Source organism: Lissotriton vulgaris, chromosome 8 (genome assembly GCF_964263255.1).
Source record: "Lissotriton vulgaris chromosome 8, aLisVul1.2, whole genome shotgun sequence".
NCBI lineage: Eukaryota > Metazoa > Chordata > Amphibia > Caudata > Salamandridae > Lissotriton > Lissotriton vulgaris.
This window is the reverse complement of record NC_141696.1, coordinates 194764641-194776924: the sequence shown is the minus strand read 5'-3', so window position 1 is coordinate 194776924 and position 12284 is coordinate 194764641.

The following is a 12284-nucleotide window of genomic DNA, read 5'->3' as shown; positions in this document are numbered from 1 at the left end:
CGGGATCATCAACGAGAGAACAAAGAATTACTTAATCAAACAAAATCCGAAGAGTCCCACCTTCTATATGGTGCCAAAAGTTCACAAAGACCAAACAAATCCACCACTAAGACCAATTGTCTCTATGGTAGGCAGTCTACATGAACATATAGGATCATTCATAGACAAATATCTCCAACCCACAGTGAAACGGATTAGTACGTATGTGAAAGATACAACTGATTTTCTTACAAAACTGAACATGATTGAAGTCACCAACAATGAAAACCTAATATTATGCACGGCTAACGTGAAGTCACTTTATACATCTATACCACATGGTGCAGGACTAGAGGATATGGAACAAGCCATCTTATCCACGGAATACGAATTACCCATGCAAACATTTCTAATGGAATTGATGGTATTCACCGAATATCAGAGCTACTTCAAGTATGACAACACATGGTACCAGCAACTGGTAGGAACCTCGATGGGAAATAGCGCAGCCCCAGTCTATGCTAATATATTTATGAAAACATATGAAGAGAACAATATTCTGAACAACCCTAATTGGACACTGAATCTAAAAATGATGGTAAGATACATAGATGATATCTTCCTGATATGGACCAACACCAGAGCGAAACTGGTGGAAGCACTCACCAATCTAAACAGGGTAGATGAAAGGATACAGCTGACATGGGAAATCTCAGACAAAACTGAGACATTTCTTGACGTGTGCATAACACTAACTCCAGAAGGCATCACAACTGACATATATCGCAAGAAAACAGATAGAAACAATACCCAACACTACAGCAGTTTCCATCAAACTGCACTGAAACAACATCTTCCAGATGATGAGAGTTAAAAGAATCTCTTCGGTTCCCGAAACCACAGACATAAGACTAAAAGAAATGGGAGAGAGGTTTGATAACAGAGGATCTCCTAATGACATTATCAATAAAGCCAGACAGAAGGTGAACAGTATGAACAGACCTGACCTTCTCAAATCAAGAATAAGAACGCAGGAAACAAGAACGACCATAGTGTCAAAATGCTCCACGTCGAGTATGAAATTCAAGAAGATTATAAGGAAACATTGGGATATTTTAAAAGCAGAACCAGACTTTAACACCATATTTGATGAGGCACCAATCTTTGCTTTCACCAGAGGTAGAAACTTGGGAGAATTACTAAAACAAAAGATGGCAACACCTGGCACATTTAGAGGCACAAGACCTTGCCTACATTGCGCCAATTGTAACAACATCATCAAAGGGCAAATCATAACACATCCCATGAAAGGTCATCAAATAAAACTGAAGGTCAATGTGATACATCGAATGTTATTTACATGCTGAAATGCCCTTGTGGCAAGGAATATGTAGGAAAGACTGAGAGAAAAATTAAAACGAGAATAAATGAACTTAAATCAAACATCAGAACACACAATCAGAAATCAACAGTGGCACTGCATTTTTCTGAACAACATCACAGTGTATCTCAACTTCAATTTCTCATTTTGGAAGCCATCATGAAAAAAGAAGGAACAGACAACAACAGACTTTTAATCCAAAGGGAGAACCACTGGATCTACCTATTGAACTCAAGCAAACCACATGGTCTGAATGAACGCATTGAATTTGCGTGTTATCTATGATCACTTGTTAGTTATTATTCTGTTATTATTTATTTGTTGGATATCCCACACTCTTGGAGGCACTGCTGTAGCCCTGCAGTCTGTGCCATGTTCTTGCAGTCTGTGCTGCGGTCCTGCAGTCTGTGCCATGCTCTTGGAGTAGCTGCTGTAGCCCGGTAGACTGTTGCAGCAGTCTGTGCCATGCTCCAGCAGTTTCTGCTGTGCTCACCAGTCCTTGATGAGCTCCAGTAGTTTGTGCCATGCTCGTGCACTCTGTGCTGTGCTCCTTGGACCACGGGAGGATAAACTATGGCTAGTCCAGCATTTGGCACCATTTAGTGGTGTAGTTGTGTTACATGCCTCGTCAATAGTAAAGCAGACTTGCTTCACATTCTATAAATACATTTTGCAATAAAAGTGAACAGCTGTGAAATTCTACGAACCTGGAGAATTATGGGCTATTTGTGCAAAGAAAAGGAACTGCGATTTCCCAAATATTATTATCCGAATCGCTGTTTGGAAATCGCTATTCCTTAAGGATGAAACTTTTTGTTTCATACTTCCAATTCCTAGTGGGTTGCAAATCGCCCTTCCTCATTAATATATATGAAGTTGGCCGCAGTTTGCGACCCATTAGGAATCGCAGCTATCACAGGAATGATGGAGGTCCGCTGAGGTCAGCAGACAACTATGTCTGAGATTGTCTTTGGATAAAGTTTTTATTTGTTGAAATGCAACCCATTTTCCTTAAAGAAAAACGGGATGTGTTGCAATAATAAAAAATTGAACGTTTTATTTTCATTTTTTAAGAGCAGGCAGTGGTCCCACAGACCACTGCCAGCTATTAGAAAATGTTTCCCCAATATTAACAAAGGGGAAGGTGTCCCACGGGGATCACTTCAAATTTGCAAATGCATTGCCACCAACTTTGAGTTGTCGGTAAAGTGTGAATGTTTGACAACCGCATTTCATTCACAAAACATTTGCACACACCCAGGGTATTTGGTGTTTGGAAGAGATGCCTTAAACACGCCCCTTACAAATACCGACTCGCAAAACCAAAATTATGAATCAGTAACAAGTTACTGAATCACAATTTGGGCTTTGTACATTCCACAAGGCATTATTCCGGTTGCAAACAGGCCCATTTTGCGAATTTGCCCATTTACACCCAAAAAAAGCTTCATACATATGGCCCTATGTCCCTGGTCTCTCCTCTTCTAGCAATCATGGTGCTCCAGCACATTCCCGAGATTCATTACAATATGTGCTTTGTTTCTGCAGTTTGTGCAGTGTTCTTACTCTCTGAGTTGTACTGCTTCAGTCTCTGCTGGGTTTCTTCAGTCTTTGCTGTGCTTCTGAAGGGTCCACTGTGGTCCTAGGCTGTCAGGTTCTGAAATAATGAGTGTATTGTTCCAGAAGAATTACTCAGTTTCAATTGAGCCTGAAACATAGGCCTACAAACAGTATTCACACAGGTTATAATGAATAGGTCCTGGGAGAGCATAAATATGATAATGAAAGTACATTGGAGATTTTGGATGATATACTGCACTTCAAGGAAGACTATTATCCAGAGGTAATACTCATAAACAGCCAACAACAGAAATCTTCAAAGGAGGTACTCATAAAACCACAGAAAGGAGAGAGAAGCCAAAGATAATTATCAGCAGGATGTTGGAGTTGCCTGAAAACAGTGACCCCAAACAAATGGAATGCATGCTGGGCTAAACAGCTAAAACAACTCGCCAACAACAATGTTGCCAGTGGCAGCTGGTGACATTTAAAAGGGGTGGGACGTAAAAGTTAGGTATGACCTTTATTTAGCAAGCAACACAAGCAAACTTAGTGGTCAAACATGGAGTCCATGGTGGGTCTTCCTCCTAAGAAAAAAATAAAAAAAGATTGGAAAATGGTGCCTTTCAAAGCAAATTAATTTAGTGATGAAGCAAATCTTACAAAACAGTGGGAATGTCTAGTCTTGAAATATTGAACACATTGAAAACTGCCCCATATATTGCTGTATTAATATGTTCAACAGGTACTGTAATGTGGAAATTGTACATCGTGACAACTTCAGCCCTTTAAAGTATGTGCTTGCCTAGTGTCTTGCACTGCATGCAGCATCAGCATTAGAAGAAAATGCTCTAACCAGGTTTCGGGATGCACCCCAGCAGCTGGATGCAATTAGTCCTATAGAATTATGTGCAGACAGTCCTTTAAATGGGATGAAAAAAGTGGAGGCTCTCTAAAAGGCAACATGCAAAATATATTTCTGTGATTCCCATTGTGTGCTATATCAGCATTTTGGTTTCTCTCTGAGATGTGATTTCATCCAGATATATAACCCAACAACTGACATACATCTAACACCTGGAAGTACATTAATGGCTGTTAGCTATTTAAGAGAAATGAGTAACACCAGTGATTTGTTATAAATAATTAACATTGAAAATGTTTCAATTCTGAAATTGAGAGTCTGTGAATTAAACAGCATTGAGGCCCATGGAAGGAGTTTCGGCCTTCAATCTGTGTGCTTTATATTACTATACAATTCTTATTCTTGGGAAACAAAGTTGTCATGCTTATGGGGTTATCAGACACTAATCCCTTCTTGTGAATTCGAGAAAATTACTAGTGACCTCTGAGCTAGCTGGCACTCACTATTAAGTTTAATACATTCGATAAAGACCTAGTCAACCTCAGTCCTACGTCTACTCTGTAGAATATATTATTCCAATGCACAGAGCCTATTGGAAATATGGAACTACACTACACCATTAGTTATTAAAAAGCCAGGTTTTTAGGTTCTTCCTGAAAGAGAGTAGGTCTTGGTTAGTCTCAGAGACTAAGGGAGACTATTCCACAGTTTTGCTCCTAAAAAGTCAAAGGATCTGCCTCCAATGAGGGTGCGGCATATTTTAGGAACAATGGCAAAAATGGCATTAGAAGATCTTAAGGGTCTGGATGTTATGTAACGATTTATGCGCTTGTTCAGGTAGCCAACTCCTAAGCTGTAGAAAGCTTTAAAAAAGATGGCCATAGCTTTGAAATCAATCCGTTCCTTTATGTGGAGGCAGTGTAGAGACTTAAGAATAGGGGTCATACTAGATCTGGGTTTGGATCTCAGGATGGATCTGGCCGCAACATTCTGTACCACTTGTAGGCGCTGGAGAAGGGACTTAGGAAGAATGAGGTACAAGCCATTGGCATAGTCAAGCTTGGATGTCACCAAAGCCTGCACCACGATCTTTCTGCTCTTAAGAGGTAACAGTGGCAAGAAGTACTTTAAAATGCAGAGTATACCAAAGCAAGCACCAGTAAGATTTGGGATCTGAGAGCGAATGGAGAATGTCTTGTCTATGATGATTCACAAGTTTTTGACTTTCTCCTTTTCCGCGGGTGGGGCGGCAGATCTCTAGGCCACCTAGAGCTCCAGTCGGGTGATTTTGGTTTACCCCCCCCCCCCCAAAAAAAAACGGTTACATTTTAGCTGATTGATCTTAAGCCAGTTAAAGACTTTTGTGAGGCAAGACCTAATCCTAGCCCAGTCAAAGTCGGTGCCTTTCTGACAAGTGAAAATCAGCTGAGTGTCATCAGCGTAGGACACAATTTTAGCGCCCTCTTCCTCTACCAAAAAATGCAAGGGGAGAGAGATATATATTAAAAAGGGTAGGACTGAGAATGGAGCCCTGAGGGGCACCAACATTTATGGCTGGAACCAGGGATGAGAAAGGTGGGAGCCAGATGTCCTGAGATCTATTTTCCAAGAAGGAGGACATCCATGCTAAAGCGGCCCCTCCCAGGCTGATGTTTGCAAGTCTGTCTAAGAGCCTCTCATGTGGGACCGTATCAAAGGCCACTGACAGATCAAGCAATATCAGGACTGCCTTGCTTCCCCTGTCCAGCTTACCCTTGATAAATTCAGACACTTCCAGCAGAGTGGACTCCATGCTGTACTTAGCCCTGAAACTGGATTGGGACTCGTGAAGGAGCTTCCCGTCTTCAATGTGCTTTTGGAGGGCCTTGTTTACATGCTTCTCTAGTACTTTAGAGATGCCGGAAGGAGAGAGATCGTCTGTAGTTGGCATGGTCCATCAGCTTGGCGATAGCCTTTTTTTAGCAGTGGAAGAATCTCTGCATGCTTCCATGATTTTGGCATAATGCCAGAAGAGAGGGAAGCATTAAAGAGCTGGTTTACCGTGTGGTTTATGGTGGGGGCTTATAGGTTCAGAATATTCGCTGGACATGTGTCTGTAGGAGAACCAGACTTAATGCTTTGGAGAAGGGTCAGTGATACTTCCAGCAAAAGCTCAGGGAAAGCTGGTAAAGAAGGGGGAACCAGGAAGTGAAATTTGCTGTTAGCCTTTTGCTAGAAGGTTGGTTCTTCCTCACTTCATCAATTACCACTTCCAAACATATTATGCACTCACTCACATGTAAGCAATTTATTTCCTTTGCTTTTGCCTTGTAAATATTTTGACATTTGTGTGCCCCCTTCAAACACACACACATTTCCACAGAATTTCAATTGCAATTGGAATACATGACCATTGTTCTGTGTGCTCTGCAGAGAGGTCAACCCACTGACAGGCACTTTGTTCTGGCTTCAGCCTCAGTGTCAGAGCGCTCAGTCAAAGCCCCTCATAACCACCTGGCACAGCTCAAAGTATGAACTATGCAAGAGTAATATGATGCACAGAGAAACATATAGAAACATAACATGATAAAATAGCTAACACTCTAAGGGAATGCAAGATTAAGTAAAACGTGAAATAAGAGAGGAACTAGATTACTGACACGCATTGCCTTAACATTTTTAACATTCATTTTTCATATATCAATCCATGTTTTTGGCATTAATGTTAAGGGTATGAATATTGGGCCAGTGTTATCACCATACAGCAGATAATTGTCTTCACAGTAAGCACATGATTCTCCATTTGCATTTGACTCAGATATTGGGATCAATTTTGCAAGGGAACAAACACCCTGCTTGTCCTTAGGATCAATTTTGCTGCGGAACAAACACAGCAGTTCTACTTCTAAAGTGGGCTGTGACCTGCAGCCAGGGTCTGATATGTCATAGAGGAGATGGTTAGAGTGACCTGGGGTCTCAGCACAATATACATAAGTACTCACTTACACCAACCTTGGTGTACCACTTACGTTCTTTGTGTCAACTCTTCATACTTCATGCACTACGAATACCAGAGTGCATAGGGGCGATCCGGAGGAGGGACTAGCGGTATGCGATCCATTGTTGTTTTCTACTAAAGGGCTCCCATGAGCCTCCAGGCGGACGAGCTTTTGGAGACGCACTTGCGCGCCGGAAAAGGCAACGAGGCCTGTGACGGTTACATGGCGGCCTTCTCATCCACCCCAAATACTTTCTCTACTGATGAGGGAAACTATCCAGAAACCCGGGCCATGCCTTGGGTCTAGAGATCTTGGGAACAATAAGTACTCACTTACACCAACCTTGGTGTACCACTTACGAACTTTGTGTCAACTCTTCATACTTCACGCATTACGAATACCAGAGTGCATAGGGGCGATCCGGAGGAGGGGCTAGCGGTGTGCGATCCATTGTTGTTTTCTACTTAAGGGCTCCCATGAGCCTCCAAGCTGACGAGCTTTTGGAGACACACCTGCGCGCCGGAAAAGGCAACGAGGCCTGTGACGGTTACTTGGCAGCCTTCTCATCCACCCCAAATACTTTCTCTACTGATGAGGGAAACTATCCCGAAACCCGGGCCATGCCTCGGGTCTAGAGATCTTGGGAACAATTAGTACTCACTTACACCAACCTTGGTGTACCACTTACGAACTTTGTGTCAACTCTTCATACTTCACGCACTACGAATACCAAAGTGCATAGGGGCGATCCGGAGAGGGGCTAGCGGTGTGCGATCCATTGTTGTTTTCTACTTAAGAGCTCACATGAGCCTCCAAGCTGACGAGCTTTTGGAGACGCACCTGCGCGCCAGAAAAGGCAACAAGGCCTGTGACGGTTACTTGGCGGCCTTCTCATCCACCCCAAATACTTTCTCTACTGACGAGGGAAACTATCCCGAAACCCGGGCCATGCCTCAGGTCTAGAGATCTTGGGAACAATAAGTACTAACTTACACCAACCTTGGTGTACCACTTACGAACTTTGTGTCAACTCTTCATACTTCACGCACTATGAATATCAGAGTGCATAGGGGCGATCCGGAGGAGGGGCTAGCGGTGTGCGATCCATCGTTGTTTTCTACTTAAGGGCTCCCATGATCCTCCAAGCTGACGAGCTTTTGGAGACGCACCTGCGCGCCGGAAAAGGCAACGAGGCCTGTGACGGTTACTTGGCAGCCTTCTCATCCACCCCAAATACTTTCTCTACTGATGAGGGAAACTATCCCGAAACCCAGGCCATGCCTCGGGTCTAGAGATCTTGGGAACAATTAGTACTCACTTACACCAACCTTGGTGTACCACTTTCGACCTTTGTGTCAACTCTTCATACTTCACGCACTACGAATACCAGAGAGCATAGGGGCGATCCGGAGGAGGGGCTAGCGGTGTGCGATCCATTGTTGTTTTCTACTTAAGAGCTCCCATGAGCCTCCAAGCTGACGAGCTTTTGGAGACGCACCTGCGCGCCGGAAAAGGCAACAGGCCTGTGACGGTTACTTGGCGGCCTTCTCATCCACCCCAAATACTTTCTCTACTGATGAGTGAAACTATCCCGAAACCCGGGCCATGCCTCAGGTCTAGAGATCTTGGGAACAATAAGTACTCACTTACACCAACCTTGGTGTACCACTTACGAACTTTGTGTCAACTCTTCATACTTCACGCACTATGAATATCAGAGTGCATAGGGGCGATCCGGAGGAGGGGCTAGCCGTGTGCGATCCATCGTTGTTTTATACATAAGACAAGATTTGCATTAAAACACTTATCATTACCAAGGATAAGCCACCAGATCACACATGTGACGAATGGGAAAGGGTGGGATCTATGCCTGTGAATGACAGAGGCCTTGTTTCAAGCAGGGGCAGTGACTCTGACGCCCTTAACCATGATGCTGAAGGCAGAACTGGTCTATAGGGGATACCACCATAGACTACAACAGCAATGAAGGGCTTTAGAACTGTAAGTCCTATGTCATGCATCACCGTTCAGGAAGTTTATTTACTGCCTGGCTTCTGTCTCCTGCTTTAGAGGAAGGCTGGCAGCCTGAGACAGACAGCGCAGACGTAAATACATCTGTTGCTTAAAGATACGATTGTATCCTTAAATAAATCAATCGATTTAATATTTTTGCAGGAATGTGTAGGAATTTTAGCGCCCTAATAGAGAAGCTGCCCCTGAATGTTGCCTGGTTTGTGTTGTCTGGCTCCAAAGATTAATCCCAAACCATGGGCATCATCCATTACCATTGTTCATTGTCCAAACTATTGGGGGATTCTAGTTCTGTTTAGAGTTTCATAGACTGGTTATTATAGTTCCGGGTGCTCCTGGGTGGCGTTTTAGTCACAAAACGTCTGTCAGATACTGCAAATTTTGGGCTTCTGATAGAAATATCAGTTGCATCCCCTGGGGCACACCTCCCTCTCCTAGATGTTTAGTCCAGAATTCCTTAACCGGATTCAATATCCACAAAGGTCGTTGTCAATTGTTCAAAGTTTCTTTATTTTTCTTGTTTGTTCAATGCATTCGTCAATTATTTTTGAAATTCAATTCATCTAGGAGAGGGAGACTTAGAAGTGACCCATAGAAGCTGCTCCAGAAACACTAAAATGTTGGTATGTCAAAGACTATGGGCTTGATTATGATGTCGGTTGGAGATGCCACCGACTGACACCGTCACGGTGTTGGGACAGACCGACATCCGGTCGGTGGTCTTGACACCTCAAATACAATGCACTGAACCTGGTGCAGTTGCACACTCCCATTTCTCTTTGGGAGCTTGTGCTGCGTCCGTAAACTGGACATAGCACAAGGTCCCATAGAGAAATGGCAGATTGTTTTAATCCCTGCACCGCGTGGCAGGCACCTCAAGGTGCCTGCCACATGGTGCAGAGATTAACAGGGGGTATCTATGGTGCCCCCTCAGACCCCAATTGGAGGCTGCAAGGAGAAGGGGGCTCTGCTAGGGGCCCCCAAACTCGCTTTCTGACATGGTTTCCATATTGGAAAGCCTGTCGGAAACCGAGCATCGTAATCCCTTCAGCGGAAACGCCATCCACGGGGTTTATGGCCAGTCTCAGACTGGCTGACGGGCTCCTTGAGCCCGTTGAATCCAGACAAAATGTCCGGCCGGTTTCAATTCCGACTGCCTAGATTGTAATTAGGTGTTTGGAAATGAAACGGCAATGAGGCTCGGAAGGCTTTCCGGGCCTCATCATAATAAGGCACTATACTTTGGAAACCTGAGTTTACTCTCTCCGGGCAATGGAGTAAGTTATTCAGTCACCTTGATGGAGTAATATCCTTCCAAATTTAAAATGACTGTCAAGCCGGCGGTCATTTCTAAATAATATTAAAGAATGCTATTTTAAGTTTGACACACAGCTCTGCCAAAATGACAGAGACGTCTGGCAAGCTTTTTTTTTTTCAAAAGGAAAATCTCAAAGTAGTATTTTTTTATTGAAAATTAAAAAAAATGCTCCTCTCTTCCATGGCAAGGGGGGAATTTTTATTTTTCTACTGCCCCTTACCTGTCAGGGTTTGCCCAACGGTGACAGGCAGTAAAAACCAGCTATATATCCACCCACTTAATTATGTGGGCAATCATATAGCCAATACTCCAATAGCCCTTACTCCCTCAGGATGTCTGCGACATTTGGCCACAATGGAGACAGAGGTATCTCTGCAGTTGCCAAACTATGGTCTCCCTGCATATAAATTTGGAGGGGGATGAACCATTATATTGGCATAAGTATACTCCTTTGGAGTCTGAGTCTGCTTACAGCCAATATATAGCTCAGGCCCTAACAGCCTAACAGCCTAACAGCGGATGGGTTATAGTTGGACCACAGTTTCGCGAGGTTAGAGACTACTCCATCTCTGCTGTGTCCAAACTTCTCTGATGGCCTGATGGAGTAAGGGCCACTGGAGGAATGGCTATATGTCTGCCCACCCAATTTAGATGGGCGGACATATACCCTTTTTTTACTGCCCGTCATTACCAGGAAAACCCTAGTAAAAAGGGACAGTAAGAAAATGTAAAAAGCCCACCTCGCCATTCAACATGACTCCAATGGCTAGGAGCACTTTGTTTTTATTTTATTTTCAAAAAGGAAATACAGCTCAGTGACTTTATTTTTTAAATTAAAAACCACACAGGTTTATGGGAGCCTTGTTTCAAACTTAATAAAGCATTCAGAGGAACCGCCATGACAGTGGTTCCTGCCAATGCTTCAGAAATGAGCACCAGCTTGGCAGTCATTTCTGAATTTGGCAGACAGTTACTTCATCAGGGCGACGGAGCAGTTACTCTGTTGTCCTGACGGAGTAAACAACGTCCGCCAAAACATAAATCACCCCTAAATCAGAAGGTATAATATTTGACCTGGACATATCTGGTTGCTGTATCTGGCCCAGGCTCCTTCACAGTGAACCTGAAATCATACCTAGGCCTCGGTCTTCCACATTCATAGATTATCATTGACGATTAACGCGTCTTGGCGCTATTTCCACTTAAAACTTTAAAAACTCATATCTCTGGTTCCCTTGATTTGATTTTTATTGTTTTGGTGTAATTGTATTTATTACATTTTACTCTATGTTTCTAGTTAGATTTGAGATTGGTACTGCTTGGTATAGATTTTTTTTTAACAAATCTTATTTGTCACGGTTCACATATACTGCATAGCTCCGCAACCCGGAGACTGCTGCACACATCAAGTATATCCATTATAGGTAATGGGGTAACCCAAAAAGTCAGAACGGACCTGGGTGCAATACGGGAATAAAAAATGGTCCGTGACCAATTTTTACATGAATTGAATTGGAATATGTACAATCCCCTCTGGCCCACTTCACTCGACAAAGAGTCTGAATCTCTGCCAGGTGGCGTGTGAACTCGCACCTTCACAGTCTCGTCGGTCCATTTAAAGACTTCCTCAGGAGAATCGAAGAACAACGTGCGAGATCGGTAGACTACTCTCAGGCGGGCTGGATATAATAGGGCATACTGGAGCTTAAGGTCCCGGAGGCGTGCCTTGGCCGCCAGGAAGGATTGACGCTGCTGCTGCACCAGGCGCATGTAGTCCGGGAAAATAAGGATATTTGCGTTGTCACAGGTGAGGGATGTCTTGCCTCTGGACTGCTTCAGAATTGTATTGCGGTCCATATAGTTCAAGAATTTGGCAATGATCGGCCGCGGGCAAGCCCCTTAGAGAGGCCTCTGCATGAGAGCTCGGTGGGCCGCACCACCACGAAGCAGGGAGAGAGAGCATCCGGGGGGAGCAAGCCCTCCGGGCACCGGGTCAAGAGCGCTCCTTGCTATCTCCCTCGCATCCCTCCGGGAATCCCACAAAACGTAGGTTATTGCACCGAACCCGTCCTTCGGCATCCTCAACCCGCAATGTCAGACCTTTCTGAATCTACTCCATAACTGCCACTTTCTTCTTTAAGGTTGTGACGTCATCCTCCACCTTCGATATGC